The sequence below is a fragment of the Mesocricetus auratus genome, unplaced genomic scaffold (assembly GCF_017639785.1).
Source record: "Mesocricetus auratus isolate SY011 unplaced genomic scaffold, BCM_Maur_2.0 Super-Scaffold_6730, whole genome shotgun sequence".
In the NCBI taxonomy this organism is placed as follows: domain Eukaryota; kingdom Metazoa; phylum Chordata; class Mammalia; order Rodentia; family Cricetidae; genus Mesocricetus; species Mesocricetus auratus.
The window spans coordinates 67,910,483-67,926,997 of NW_024429184.1; positions in this window are offsets into that span (position 1 = coordinate 67,910,483).

Consider the following 16,515-nt stretch of genomic DNA (forward strand, 5'->3'; position numbering starts at 1 on the left):
TTTGTTATTTTATGGCTGGAATGCAGGGCCTTGTGCTTGTCAGGCAAATGCTACTTTTTTAAGGTCTTGAGGGAGGCCATCCCCTATTCTGAAGGATAGATACTTGAGAGATTTTAATAAATTCAAATTACCAGCAAGTTCTGGCCGTGGGTCTGGATCCGGATCTTCAGTTTTGTAGTCTGTAAAGCATCCACTTTCATTAACTACTGCCTACATGACTTAGCCACACTACGAAGACCATCTGTGCCTCAGTGCCCTACCTGAAAAGAGGAGACATGTAGCATCAAAGTCACAAGGCCTGTGAGGTGGGGCCTCTCAGCACACGTGTCACAGATGATTGCCATTCCTACATGCTAGCTTTGGACACTAATTATCAGCGGACGGACTTGCTGCCAGCTTAGTAGCTGAAGCCCTGCTGTAAAGTCCAATGGCCAGGGACAGTGAGCTAGCACAGCAGGTAAAGGGGCTTGTGGCCAAGCCTGATCGCCTTAGTCCAATCACCCAAATTCACTTGGGGCAAGGAGAAAACTGATGGCAGTAAGTGGTCTTCTGACTTCCACACATGCACTGTGGCATGTGCCTGCACGCACACACACACACACACACACACACACACACACACACACACACACACACACACCGAAATAAATAAATAAGTAACGAATAGACAGATAAATAATAAATAAATAAACAAATAAAACCAAAGGCCATATTGTCAGTTACAGATTTTCCTTGAAGCCCAAAACAGGGAAGCAGTGACTCAGAATTGAACTGGGAAGGAAGATGTGGTGGTGCAAGCCTATAATTGTGTCACCTAGCATGCTGGGGCAGGAGGATGGAGTGTTCAAGGGTAGTAACCTGAGCTCCATAGCAAGAGGCTTCTCCAAACAAATAAGTAGACTGAGAAACAATACGTTTTCTCTTTAAAGCTTTTTAAGATTTATTTTATGTGAGTGTCTTGTCTGCTTGCTTATACGTGCACCCCATGTGTTTGCCTCGTGCTCATGGAGGTCAGAAAAGGGCATCGGATACCCTGGAACTGGAGTTACTATACATGCTTGTGAATCACCATCTGGTATTGAGAACTGACCCCGACTATTCTGCAAGAGCAATAAATGCCCTTAACTACTAAGCCACCTATCTCTTCATCTCCAGGTTGTCTATTTTTTAATTAGGCAGTGGGGTTTAGGGTGTCGATTAATGGTAGAACATATGCTAAGCATTCTCAAGGCTCTGGGTTCAAATCACCAGAAAGAAACGTTAAACAACATTTTACTTATTTTTTTCATGTTCTCTTTCTTCTTTCCTTTCTTTCCTCTCTCTCCTCCACCACCTGTAGCCTAGGCTAGCCTTGAATTCCTAATCCTTTTGCTTCGGTTTTCTTAGAGTTAGGGTTATTTTTTCCCCTACCTGGTAAAGCTCCTGACTGCCTTATCAAAACAACTGTGAGGGATCAGATGCAGATCATGTTGAAATCACTCAAATATTCCAGGTACAAATTTATACCAGTATAATGTATGTTTTGCTTCTTATAATTCTTACCCTTTTCGCTCCTTCCACTTCTAGGCCTTGACCTGTCAAGGGCCTTGCATATGCTAGGTAAGTGCTGTACCACTGAGCTACACCCACCCTCAAGGGAGGCTTTTACAGATAAAAATGAGGAAGAGTATATCAGATATTTTGAAACAATAATCTTCAGTCATGAGGTTTGTAACAAGTGTTTTCTTTGGTCCTGTGATTAGTGACAAGGATGGTGTTGGTCTGAGGTTGAAGAGACAGTTGCTGGGTAGATGTATTTTTGCAGAATTCCTTTTCCTGCAGACTTTCTGTGGCCTCTGCACAAGTCTGTGGGGTTTTTTTTAATACAGTCTATGAATCACCACAGTCAGCCTGGGTAAGCAGCCTTACTGCATTAACCCTCAGGTATCACTTGTGTTGCTTTGCTATGGGGTTTTGAGATGAGTTACATGTTGCTCATATTTGTCTCTAACTGAGTACCTAGGGCGGATCTTGAACTTCCTCCAAACAGCTTCCATCTGGGATTAGACATAGCTACCACTAGATCAAGCTTTACCTTTTACCTTATTTTTTTTAATTTGCTAAAAAAATTTTTGTAAGTGGGTCTGCAGAGATGGGTCAGAGGTAAAGAGCCCCCTATTCCAGAGGTCCTGAGTTCAAGTTCCAGCACCCACGTGGTGGCTCACAACCTTCAATAATGGGATCTGTAGGCATTCATGCAGACAGAACACTCAAATATTTTTTCTTTTCTTTTTCTTTTTTTCTTTTTCCTTCTTTGTTTTTCGAGACAGGGTTTCCCTGTATTGTTTTTGAAGCCTGTCCTGGAACTCGCTCTGTAAACCAGGCTGGCCTCGAACTCACAGAGATCCACCTGCCTCTGCCTCCCAAGTGCTGGGATTAAAGGCGTGTGCCACCAACGTCAGGCAACAAGTATTTTTTCAAAAATCCCGTGACTCTGATGACGTCCATGTTCTTGCACATGTTAAACTTCGGTTTCGGGTAATGAAAGATGAAATTACTCCCCACCCCCATCCACACTGTCCATGGACTCCAATTAGACAAAACCTATTGTTAAAGGACAAAGTTCTACCCCGTTAGTTAAAAGATATTGATTGGCTTTTGTTCTGATTCCACAATTGAGGTAACATGTTATCCCATAAAATACAGTCAGTCTTCTTATGAGGAAGCAGAAAGGGATGGTTTTCCAGAATTTATCTGGTGTGGTTGTTCACATCTGTAATCCTAGCCCTGGTGGGGTAAAGGCGAGAGAGTCAAGAGTTCAAGGCCCTCCTCAGCTACAGAGCAAACAAAGAAAACAGTAGCCCACTTCAACTGAAGTCAAGTGGTCATTTCAGCTATTCCCTTACAAGAATTTTTAAAAAGCAATAGAAAAGCAACTGGCTACTATTTCAGGTTATTTTTTGTATAAGGATTAAAGTAGTGAGAGTGTCTTTATCGCCCACCACCTTGGAAACTGGCCTACTTGTGAGATTTGGCTGCAATTCCTCTCTCTAAACATGATACTGCAGAGGTTCAGATAAGCAACTTAGTTTCCAGTTGGTCATAAGCCAGGTTAGGAGGGGGGAGGCGGACGCTGCCTGGACTTTTAGCTTGCTCTGTTGAGATTCACCGTAGAACCTTAGTCCCAAGAGTTACTTCCTATGCTTTTTACTTCGCCCCATGCAAGAGGTGGTAGAACAGATACCACAGGAAGAATGCTAGTTTGGTTTTTAACGATGTATGGCAGTCTGGAACTCACTATGTAGTCCATAGAGAGAGGCCAAAAGAGGCATTGGTTTCCCCAGAACTGGATGTAATGACTTTATTAGCTGTCATGTGGATGCTGGGAATTACACCCAGGTCTTTTGGAAGAGCAACCAGTACTCTTAACTACTGAGCCATCTCTCCGGCCCCGAAGATATAGTTTTTGGAAGAGTCACTGGTTAATACCCTTAGTAGAAAGAAGACACTGCGATGGCCAAAACGAGGACAGGTTTGTCATTTGAGATAACTGGTAAGCATTGTCTGAATTTCGTTAGAGAGCTCAGTGGCGGCGAAGATACAACTGTGTTAAGTATGGATTGGAAGGGCTGCAGACATGAAGAGGCAGAGAAGCTGGGCAAGGTGTCACTTTGAAGGAAGCCAGCTGTGGAGGACGAGAGAGCATCTTAGAGAAAGGCATGCCACTGTTAGCCTGAGGGAGGATCAGCCACCCTGGGAGAGGGCTTGCCAAACACTATAATGTAGGAAAGGGAGAGTCTGGAGGAATCAGGACCAAGAGGACAAGCAGGGAGTCCACCTGGCCCAGAAGAGAACGTCTTCTGTGGAGAAAAGGGAGTAAGACCATGCAGAAAAGACTAATGTCTTAGCTTAATTTTCACTAACTAGAAAATACCCTGAACAAAAGCAATTCAAGGGAGAAAAAGGTTTGTTTGTTTGTTTTTTTTCAAGACAGGATTTCTCTGTATTGTTTTGGAGCCTGTCCTGGAACTCTCTCAGTAGACCGAGAGTGTGACCAGCTGCAGTGTGGCCAGCTGTCTCAAGATTCCACTATTCCTGACCATGGTGGACGGCAGCCTGGAACTGTGACCTATAAAATACCTTTTTCTCTGGCCGGGCGTTGGTGGCGCACGCCTTTAATCCTAGCACTTGGGAGGCAGAGGCAGGCGGATCTCTATGAGTTTGAGGCCAGTCTGGTCTATAAATCCAGTTCCAGGGAAGCCAGGGCTACACAGAGAAACCCTGTTTTGAAACAATGACAACAACAACAACAAAATAACCAAGCAGACACAAATCCCATGGAGTCATACTGTGACTAGGTGTGGTTACTAAGCCACTAAGTCATCAGTGTGTGTGTGTGTGTGTGTGTGTGTGTGTGTGTGTGTGTGTGTGTGTGTGTGTGGTGTGGAGTGGCAGGGCCAGTTAAACACGTACGTTAGCTGTTCCTCTGTGGGATGAGCACCAGATGCAGCTGGGTGGAGCACGTGAGAGAAAGTTTTAACTAGAACTCTCTGTGAGGCTTCTCTAAGCTTAAGTGCCCCCCCAGGCTTCCCTAGGCTTAAGTGCCCCTCTCTCCCCTCCCTTTTCAAGACAGTCTCATAGCATTGAGCTAGCTACGTGGCATAGGATGACCTTTAGCTGGTCCTCCTTCTTCCCTGTGACATGTCTGGTTTTTAGTGGGGATCAAGCCCAGGCATCCTGCATGCTAGGCAAGTGACTTACCAACGGAGCTACAAAGCTCAGGCCAGGCTTAGGGCCATTAAAGGGGCGATATTGGGTAAAGTATTTGCCTTGTTAACTATTGAAAGCCCAGCACTGGCAAGTAACCATTTACTTTCTTTGCCTCAACAATATGGTATATCGCTGGGTCATTCACCTGAAAAAGCCCAGGGATGATGAGTGACTGCTGCGTGGCAGCTATCTTCTGGATAGGCCCCGCTTGCTTTTAACATTTCCCTTCATTTTCAGGGTGGGGATGAGCTCACCTAGGAACCCTTCAGGACTGAGGAGCTGTTTCTTTCCGGGTTTTCTCCATCCAGAGTGCTCAGTGCTGTGCACAGAACTGCCCAGCAGATGTTACCTCATTGGTCCAAATATCTTTCTCATGTGGGATGGACCATTCCTTGAAGCAGAGAATTTCCTTTTGATGGTTGGCTTACCAACTACCAAGTAAACCACTGAACTCATCTTTGGCAGAAACCACAACACACCCTGGGGAGCAGGCATCCAAAAGCAAAACACTGGCACACAGGAATGAGTGGGCATCTGGGGTTGGTGGAATGATTACAACACAGTTCAGGGATGCTAAATATCTCAACGTGCACAGAGCGTTCCAGCAGAGGGAAGAACTGAGCAGCTTCAAAGGTCAGTTGAACCAGTTGCTAAGAAACACTCTATAGACAAGAGACCCACTGGCTGCCTGGGAGAATCTAACCAACATCTAGAGGGAAGAACAGAAGCCATCAGGGAAGGCAGCCAGCAGCAGCTACCATGGAGATTACAGATTTTGGAAGCAGACATCCTAGAGTTTAAATCTTGGCTCTGCATTTTTTGAGTTGTGTTGGGGAAGTTAATAAACCTTGAAAGAAGCTGGGTGTTGGTGGCGCACACCTTTAATCCCAGCAATCGGGAGGCAGAGGCAGGTGGATCTCTGTGAGTTCGAGGCCAGCCTGGGCTACAGAGTGAGTACCAGGATAGACCCCAAAGCTACACAGAGAAACCCTGTCTCAAAAAACCAAAAACCAAACCAAAACGAAACAAAATAAAAACCTTGAAAGGCTTATTTTCTTGAGTAATAAAAATGGGTAATGTATCTGCTTATGAGATTATCAAGAGGACCAATGAGTAAGAGATTGTAGAAGACCCAGGTCATAGAAGGGGCTGAGGACATGTTGCTTCATTTCTTCCCTCTCTTATGGAGATTCATTTATGTAGAGTTGCTTTATACAGTGCAGAGCAATCAGTGTCTTGCCATTTGCAATAAATGTTTTTTGAGGTGCTAATATCTTCTAATGAGGGCATGAGCCATCTTTAAAACCATTAGATTAGGAACATTACAGATGGTCTGAGCACAATGAGTTCATGGCACAGATGGCTCATAACAGCAAGTCTATATTAGTAAGCAAAAACAGAAATAGCTGTTAGCTCTGGGCTTTCAATTCCTGCTCAAATACGCAGTTACTATAAAAATAAATGTATATGTACATGTGCTTATATATTTGCCTTTCTATATGTTCCATATAAACTATGTGACTTTTCTTTAAGGTGTCGTCTTTCCTTCAGACACAGGCTTTGCTCTCCTGGCCTGAGCTCACCTTCTTCAGATTCCATGCAAAGCCTTGATCCCTGTGAGAAGGCTTCTCACTCCGGACAAGTGGCTTCTCTAAGGCTCCTTAGGTGTCTGCTCTCATGTTCTTGTGTTTGAGTTGCTCGGTGCTGTTTCATACCACTCCAAATATCATTTCCTACGATTCTTGTGTTGGCTGATTGCTGAAATAGTTAGATTACAAGACTGGTGGATGGTGCTGGCTGCCTACTAGGAGCCCTCTGGGTTGTTGGCCATTGCTGCTGGGTTGTTCTTCACAGGGACCTGTATGTGCTTGTTGCATTTCCCTACAGCATGAAACCTGATTCTGAGAAACTGCCCTTAACTCATCAAACTTCTGCTTACATTTCTTATAGCGTGTGAGTGGTGTGAGTTGACTATATGGCCAAATTCTGAGTTTGGAATACCAAAAGGCAAAATGCTAGGAGGCAGGGTTCATTGAGGGCCATTAAAGCCTATCACACCTTTATACCTTTCTTCCTCCCTCTGTCCTCCCCTCCTCTCTCTCTCTTTTCTCATTCTTCCCCCCTTCCTTCATTCCCCTCTTTGTTCCTTCCCCCTCCCTTGTTTATTGTTGAATAGAACCTTGTCCTGGCTAGTTTTATGTCAACTTGCACAAGTTAGACTCATCTGAGAGGAGGGAACCTCAGTTGAGAAAATGACTGCAAAACATTGGGCTATACTTAAACCTGTAGGGTATTTCTTAATTACTGATCAATGGGGGAGTGTCCAGCCTATTGTTGGTGGTGCCATCCTTGGGCTGGTGGTCCTGGGTTCTATAAGAAAGCAGGCTGAGCAAGCCATGGGAAGCAAATCAGTAAGAAGCATCCCTCCATGGCCTCTGCATCAGCTCCTGCTCCCAGTTCCTGTACTATTTGAGAGTCTGTCTTGACTTCCTTTGATGATAAATAGTCACATGAAAATGTAAGCTACCAATGGGCACAAAATACAGATAAATTATATGAATGTGCACATGCACATACACAGAGAGAGAAAGACAGCAAAGTCTAAGTCAAATAAACCCTTCCCTCCCAACTTGCTTTCCATCATGGTGTTTCACAGCAATAGTAAATCTAACTAGGACAGACTTTAAGTGCAACTTGCAGGCTTTGATGATGTCCTTGTGGCTGAGAAACCTTCAAAAGGTGCCACTATTCATTGTGTGTGATGGGAGTTAGTCCGAAGCTACTCCGTCCAGTGTTAACTGATCACCCACCTCCTCAATTTGAGAAAGTTGCTGGTATGTTTTACCCCTCCCCTCAGACACATAGGCAAGTAGACTGGGGTGCTTCACAGTCACCTGGTACACCTTCACTCTGGAGAGAGGAGTCAGAGGTGGAAATCAATCATGTGATCATCGATGTAAACAACCATACTTTCACAATGCAATCCCAGTAAATATATGGGCACTGAGACCTGCGGGGACTGAAGTTTCTGAACACACTGTGAGCTTAAAGGGTGGTGTTCCATGTTCTCCTCTGGATCTCATTTCCCTACGTTAGCTTAAGAATTTCTAACTGATCCCGGAGTTGGTGACGCACGCCTTTAATCCCAGAATCCAGAGGCAGAGGCAGGCGGATCTCTGTGATTTCGAGACCTGGTCTACCGAGCGAGGTCCAGGACAGCCTCCAAAACAATACAGAGAAACCCTGTCTTGAAAAACCAAAAAAAAAAAAAAAAAAGAATTTCTAACTGTATGTACATTTATGTGGGCAAGCATGCCTTGGTAGTACACGTGTGGAGGTCAGAGGACAACTTGTAGGAGTCTGTTCTTTCCTTCTAGCATGTGGATTCCAGGACTCAAACTAAGGTCAGCAAGTGCCTTTATCTACAATGCCACATCATTGTTCTTACACACACACACACACACACACACACACACACAGTGGGGGAAAAGACAGACAGACAGACAGAGAGACTTGCTATTTATCATTATTATCATAAGTTAGCCTTGAATCCTGGTGCCTCAGTCTCCCTATAGGTTTACAAGCATACATCTCATGCAGCTATGTGCATCCTTCATAATAAAATATTACTGCAGACACTGTCCTCTAGCAAAGGATCAGATGTGAGGTTGTGGAGCCTTTGAATTTGCATGGTCACTAAGAAGGGAGGCTAGCCGGGCGTTGGTGGCGCATGCCTTTAATCCCAGCACTCGGGAGGCAGAGGCAGGCGGATCTCTGTAAGTTCGAGACCAGCCTGGACTACCAAGCGAGTTCCAGGACAGCCTCCAAAGCCACAGAGAAACCCTGTCTTGAAAAACAAAACAAAACAAAAAAAAAACAAAAAAAAAAAAGAAGGGAGGCTATCCTGGGGACCTGACTGTTGGGAGTGAGGGCTGTCTTGTAGAGGACTTTGTCCGTAACCTGTAGGGTCTCTGCTAGTTCTGCACAGTCAGTGTCAGAAATGGATTACACCACTCAGTAGAAATGAAATGGGGTATAATTAGTCATCCAAATATTAGTTGTTTAAAATAGTTTAAAAAATGCCAGGCAGTGGTGTTGCATGTCTTTAATCTTAGCACTCAGGAGGCAGAGGCAGGTGGATCTCTGTGAGTTCGAGGCCAGCCTGGTCTACAGAGCCAGTTCTAGGACAGGCTCCAAAGTTACACAGAGAAACCCTGTCTCGAAAAACAAACCAAACCAAACCAACCAGATAAACAAACACAAAACAAAACAAAAAACCTCAAAACCCAACAAAAACAAACAGAAACCCCAACCAACCAACCAACCAAAAAACAAACAAACATAAGTTTCTCTGCTGAGTGTGGTGGGTTCATTGTCTTTTGTTCTATTGGGGAGAAGAGCTTACTCTTCTGTCCCAGGAGGACACAGCAGTAAGACACTAGGCACAATCACTTTGAGCTTGGACTATTGAGAAATACATTTCTGTTCTTTGTTATTTTCCCTTTTTGTGATATGTAGTTATAGTCCCACGAAATGGGCTGAGACAGATGGCCTGTTCTTTTCCCTGCTACTTATCCGCCTCCTCCGTTTGCCTCTCATTACTCACTTGCAATAAAGATCACCACCACTCTCATGACTTCAGCCACCGCCTTAAAGCTGAAGATCCCCTGACTCTAAAATGGTTACTCCAGCCTTCTGACTCACATAGCCAAGGGCCTGTCACAACACCTAGGGGAGGTGCCCAGACAGGCTTCGCGTTTCTTTCCGACTCCCACTCACCCATACTCAGAGCTGTAAATTTCATAGTAAAGCTGATTGGTTCTTTGTATTGTTGTCCTGAGAGTCTCCTGTTTCCACCTAACTAGTATCAGTGTCATAGAATGCAAAAGGATCCCCAAATTATGGGAAAGCAGATTGGCCACATGAGCAAGGTATACATGAACACTTAAAACATTTACAACATTGGCTGTTAGTGATTTCTGGGTCATTCAACAATATGAAGCGTAGTTCTTTATCATAATTGCATTTTATAGTTAAAAAGGAGCAACTTTGGTCTGATCAGACCCTCTCTTACAGTGTGTACTGACATGACATTCAAAATAAACACAAGTTAATAGTTGTCCCTCTAGACAGAAAAACAGACATAGATCAGAAAGACCGCTGGCATAAAATACAAAAAATGATACAGTATGAACACTGTTGAAATAAATCTTATCCACATTATATCTACACTTGAGTTAGGTGTGGGTAGGAGGACTTACATTTTATAAAGAATGAATGTAGTTTCTTTTCTATAATTGGTTTATATCTTGGGCTAACAACCTATTAATCAGCCCATCATACAGTATCCAAGTTCATGGCTATACCTTGATTTGGTTCTCACAGTATGATGCTGAGGGCAACGAGGTTCTATACTCAGTGCTTGGGTGATGTGAAGAACCCTCCCTAAGGAATTAAAGTTAGCCCCAGAGCGAGTTGGGGCAGTACAGTGGGTGTGTCAAAGGGATCCAGGAAGAGTGGTAGAATAGTGGGAGGAAAAGGAGGTGGGGCGGAACATTCCAGAGGGCCAGGAAGGAGCAGAGCTTTGGAGCAGGGGTGTCCAGGAAGTGTTTTGATGAGTAAGCCCTGAATTAGCACATGGGCGAGTGCCAAGGAAAAACTGAGCAAAAGTGTGGGTTGGGTCTGTTAATTCTCAGTCCGTCTGCTTGGGTAAAAAGGACTCTGCATGCCCAGTCCAGTGCTGCTTCCAAGGAGTGTTATATCAGCCCCTGGGTTTTGCTAAGGGAGAACGTTCTAAAACCACAAACCACTGCCATGTGCTTGAGTCATCCTTCTCCTTAGCTTTTAAAGAAGCAGAGTCTCACAGAACATGATAGAAGCTGTCTCTGACCTCTCCAAATGCCTTTCTCTACCTCTTACCCTTTCCCTTTTCCCCCCACCCTATTCTATCCTATTCCCCACAGATACTCCAAATGTCATTTTTATTTCAAAAGACCAGTATTCTTTGAAAACTTAGATTAAAGACATGTAATATCTCATTGGGTTGTCACCTAACTCAGTGATGCTGATGACCTCATAGCAGGCAGCATTTTTTTTGGCATAAAAAACATGCTTATGCTTTATCTAGATAGTCCCTTTTACTTGTTTATTAGACTTGTCTATTTATTTTGTGTGCACAAGTGTTTTGCCCACCTGTATGTCTGTGTACCACATGCATGCCGGGTGCCCATAGAGGTCAGAAGAGGGCATCAGATCCCCTAGAACTGGAGTTAATGTCGGCTGTGAACCACCACCATAAGGGTGCTGGGAACTGAATCCTGGTCCTCTGCAAGAGCAGCAAGTTCTTTTAACTGCTGAGCAGTGTCTACAGCTCCTTCTTAGAAGACTCTTACATTAGTGTAAACATTCAATTGCTTTGTGTCAGTAGACTCACTCTGTAATGTCAACTTGTAAAGTCTAGTGTATTACTTTCTTGTAACTGTCATATTCAAACTTTGGCTATTGTCTTGTAATTCTTAGTTCCTCGCTAAAAATTACTAATGAAGATAGTAAGTCATCACTGTGGTCATTTGTCTTTTTTTGAGAAAGGGTCTCACCAAGCCCCAGACTGATCTCAAACTCACTATGCAGAGATGATGATCTTGGACTTCTGACCCTCTGTCAAATATCTCCTGAGCACCTGAGTGTGGACCATCCATCCAGCTTATATGGTGCTGGGGATTGAACCCCGGACTTTGTGCATGGTAGATAAGTACTACTATCAGTTGGGCTATAGCCTCAGCCCTAAAATTTTTATTAGTGTATATTAATTAAATAAAGCAGTGGGTTTCATTGACCCATTTCACTCATACGTATAAATACGCATATGATGTATTTTGATCAATTTCAACTCCCTGTTGGCCTCTCCTACTTTCCCCTCTAATCCTCTACCTCTTCCCTGATTGATATTCTGATACTCTCAGTACCACTTTTCTCTTCACTATGATCCAACAGTCAACAAAAGGAAGGAGGTGGAGACATCTTGATGGTATCGTAGGGAAGGCATGGCAGCGGGAACTTGAGGCAGCTAGTCACATTATATACATAGTCAGCGCTGCTGCTCACTTTGCTTTTGCCTTTTTGTCAGTCCAGGACTCCAGTCCATAGTGGGTGCTGCTCACATTCAGAGTGGGTCTCCCTACCCCAGTTAAACTGATCTAGAAGTTCCTTCACAGACATGCCCAGTATTTTGTATCTTAGGGAACCCCTAACCATATTGGGTTGACAATGAAGCTAATCATCCATCACATATTCAGGCTCATGCATTCTTTTATACTCTTTTTAAAAAATGTTTTTTATTTAAATTTATTTATTTATACAGTGTTCTGTATGCATGTATCCCTGTAGACCAGAAGAGGGCACCAGATCTCATTGCAGATGGTTGTGAGTCACCATGTGGTTGCTGGGAATTGAACTCAGAACCTCTGGAAGAGCAGACAGCGCTCTTAATCATTGAACCATCTCTCCAGCCTCTTTTATACTCTTAAGTGTTTGTTTTATTTTTCTTCCTATTTTCGTTTTGCTGTTTTTGTTTGGTAGTGCTAAGGGACAAATTACGGGCCTTTGTGCATGCTAGGGCCTGGGTTACATTCTCAGTTGTGGGATATACACTTTAAAAGCCTTACATTTGTGGCTGGAATATCGTATTTCCTGTTTTCTGTTTTTACCTCTGTGGGGTGTATGTGTGTGTGTGTGTGTGTGTGTGTGTGTGGTGCTGTAGCTCAAACTCAGGGTTTCATGTGTACTAGGGTCTGGGCTACATTCTGAGTTATGGGATGTGCTCTTTAAAAACTCCCAGTTTGGGACTGAAGCAAAGCTCAAAAGTAGAGGATGTGCCCAGCATTTACAAGGCCCTCTATTTAATCTCTAGCACCAAAACAAAATGAAACACAAAACAAAACAACCTTCAACTCTGTCACTATCAGTCAAAACCCACTTTAAAATGACGTAAGATACATATTTACTAAAGCAAACTTACCTGAGTGTGATAGCACACAACTTCAGTTTTAGCACTTGAGACTTGGAAGGAGAAAGATGAGACATTTAAGGCCAGTCTCAGCTACATAGTGACTTCAAGGCCGGCCTAGCATATTTGAGACCCTGTCTTAAGATGAACAAACAAAACTAAAAAAGAATTAGGAAATACAAATGATTAAAATATAATGTTAGAATTCACTGTCTATTCACCTTTCTATTGCTGTGAAGAGAGACCATGGCCAAGGCAACTTGTAAAAGAAAGCATTTAACTGGGGTCTTGCTTACAGTTTCAGAGGGTGAGTCCATGGGCCATCATGGCAGGGAGCATGGTGTCAGGTAGGCATGGTATTGGGACAGTAGCTAAGAGTTGACATCCTAGGTTGGGTGCCATAGTGTACATCTTTAACCACAGTACTTGGGAGGCAGAGGCAGGCAGTCTCTGTGAGTTCAAGGCCAGCCTGGTCTACAGAGCGAGTTTCACGACGGCCAAGGCTGTTTCACAGATAAACCCTGTCTTGAATCCCACCACACCCCCTCCACACAAAGAGTTTACTTCCTAATCCTCAATTTGGAGACAGAGACTAGGCCTGGAATGGGCTTTTGAAACATAAAAGCCTATCACCAGTGACCCATCTCCTCCAACAAAGCCACAACTCCTAGTCCTACCTAAACAGTTCCACCAACTAGGGACATGAGACTATTGGGAGTCATTCTCATTCAAATGACCACATTCACCCGTCTCCTAATGCTTCCAAAGTTATTCATTCAGCTGACATTTCATTTCTGTGTTAAAACATCATTTGTGAGCTCCATCCATCAAAGGTTTGGTTTGTGTGCTGGCTAGTTTTAGGACAAGTTGACGCAAGCTATAGTCATCTGAGAGGAGGCAACCTCAATGATTTCATAATGTCAGGCTGTAGGCAAGCCTGTTGGGCATTTTTTAAAATTAGTGATTTATGGGGGAGGATCAAGTTCATTGTTGGTGGGGATACCCATGGGCTGATGGTCCTGGGTTCTGTAAGAAAGCAGGCTGAGCAAGCCAGTAAGCAGCACCCCTCCATGGCCTCTGCATCAGCTCTCCCTCCAGGTTCCTGCCCGGTTTGAGCTCCAGTCCTGATTTCCTTCCCTGAACAGTGATAAGGAAGTGTAAGCCAAGTCAACCCATTCCTCCCAAACTTGCTTTTTTTTTATTGGTCACGGTGCTTCGTCATAGCAATAGCAATCCTGAAACAGTTTGTAGAAACAACGATAGAGTATTTTATATTTTGTCCTGTGGTTTGAATATGAAGTATTTCCCACATGCTTATCTCCTGCTTATCACCCCTCCCCCCAGATGATAGTGCCTTTTTGGAAAGTGGAACTTTTAGGACTTGGCCCCAGGCAGAGCTGTGTCTGCTGGGCTGGCTGTTTAGGGTCATAGTCTGACCTTAATTGTGACCCTGTTCTCAGCATCCCATCTGGTGTGAGGAGTTCTGCTGTAGACATCACTGCCAACGAGCCATCCTGCCATCTTTTCATCTGAAACGGCGAGCCAAGCAAACTCTCTTCCCTTAAATTGGTTCTCATGTATTTTGTGATAATAATGAAAAAAGTAACAGAATTGGCTGTTCATTTATTTAATTAGGCTACATAGTCCAGGGCAACTTTAGACATACTTAAATCTTTCTGCTTCGTTCTCCTGGAATTCTAGGTGAAGTCCCCTAGGTCCTGCTTCATCACTGTTTAATCCACGTCGGCTGTGATGGCTAAGACTGATTGTCACTTTGGCTGAACTGAGATATGCCTCTTTTTTTTTTTTTTTTTTTTTTTTTTTTTGGTTTTTCGAGACAGGGCTTCTCTGTGGCTTTGGAGGCTGTCCTGGAACTCGCTTGGTAGTCCAGGCTGGTCTTGAACTCACAGAGATCCGCCTGCCTCTGCCTCCCGAGTGCTGGGATTAAAGGCGTGCACCACCAACGCCTGGCTCCGAGATTTGCCTCTTAAAGTGGCAAAGTGTACTCTGCATTTGTCTGTGAGGGTTTTTCTAGGCTGCTGACACACGAGAGACAGAGTTGGGGGTGAAGGACCCTGTACATGGCAGTACTATCGTAGGCTGGGGCCCAGGTAGAACAAAAGCAGCCGCAGGAGGCCGGTCAGTGTCCAGGTGCCACTCTTCCCGATGAACCATCTGTAGCCGTTGTCATCGACGGTGGGCGGCCGACGCTTCTTCGGCCGTTCAACACGTCACATACCAGGGTCTCACTGGAATGCTTCTAGGCTTTCCTCCTGAATTAGAACTTAGTCACTGGTCCTCTTGTTCTGAGACTTTCTGCATTTTTGGACTGAAGAGAAGAGCTACCAGGATTTCTGGCTCTCTCACATGAGGCCAAACATCAGTAAAGTGAGTCAGTGTGGTAAATGCTTATTTATGTGTGCGTGTGTGCACTGATACACACTCAAATGTGTACTTCCCATCGGTTTTGTTCCTCTAGAGAAACCTGGATGGTATAACCTCTATTTCATGCCATTCAATATTTTCCACAGCTTCACTTTTGTTTTTGAGACAAAGGCTCGCACTGTAGTGCAGGCTAGCCCAGAACTATTGAGGCCAGGCTAGCCTCAAAGTCTTGCAGCTCTCCTGTATCAGTCTCCAATCATCAGTGTTGTTGAGTGTATTGCTATCTCAGTTTTATTTATCACAGCATAGTATTCCTTTATGTGGACACACCACACATTTATTTAGTCATTCACCAGGCCAGGGACAGTAGTTTCCAGTTTGGGGAGATCATAAATACAGTGACTATAAATATTTATGCACAGGCTTTTGTATCAATATACTTTTCATAAGAAGGTGATAAACATTTTCCCCTCAAAGTGTGCTAATGTTTTCTTTCTATCCAGTAATGTAGAATATCATAATTTGCCCTGTATTTCCATCAGTATTTAAATTTGAAGGTATTAACTGTTGTTTTAACTCTGGCACAGTGTCTGCTCTGTCAGCCAGCGATTGCATCTCCATAGTTACTGGCCTGCTTCTCTAGCAGCGGCCTGGTCAGAATTCTGATCCCACAGGCCTCCTGCCACTAAAGGTAGCTTTAACTAAATCTTGCCATTCTATTTATAAGACTCAGGATTCAAAGGCTGGGGTGAAAACCTGATAGCTCAGAGAGACTGAGTAGCAAATAGCTAATTGTCTCTCCTTGCTGGCATCTCTGAAAGACCCATGCTTCCCTCTCCACCAAACCAGAAAAGGCTGTGCCATTCCAAATCCCTCCCTACTACTTCCTGTGTCTCTCTATCTCTCCTGGAGGCCCTCTGATGCTCTACCATTACTTTCTCTCAACTAGTTGCTAACCAGCCTATTGACCCAAGGTTAGTTTTCTTGAAGCAATGTAAATACAAACTTGGGGTTCACAGTGTGATCTAATATTCCCCAACATTTAACTAGCTAGGAGTTCTTGCCTTTAATTCTGGTACTCAGGAGAAGAGGCAGGTAGCTCTCTATGAGTTCAAGGCCATCCTGATCTACACAAGTTCCAGGAAAACCAGGGCTACATAGAGAAACTCTGTCTCAAAAAACAAAATAAGTTGGTGCAGTGGTGGCATATGCCTTTAATCCCAGCACTCAGGAGGCAGAAACAGGTGGATTTCTATGAGTTCAAGACCAGCCTGGTTAGGACAGGCTCCAAAGTTACACAGAGAAACCTTGTCTTAAAAAATTAAAAACCAACCAACCAACCAACCAACCAACCAACAAAACACTAGGGAAGCCCT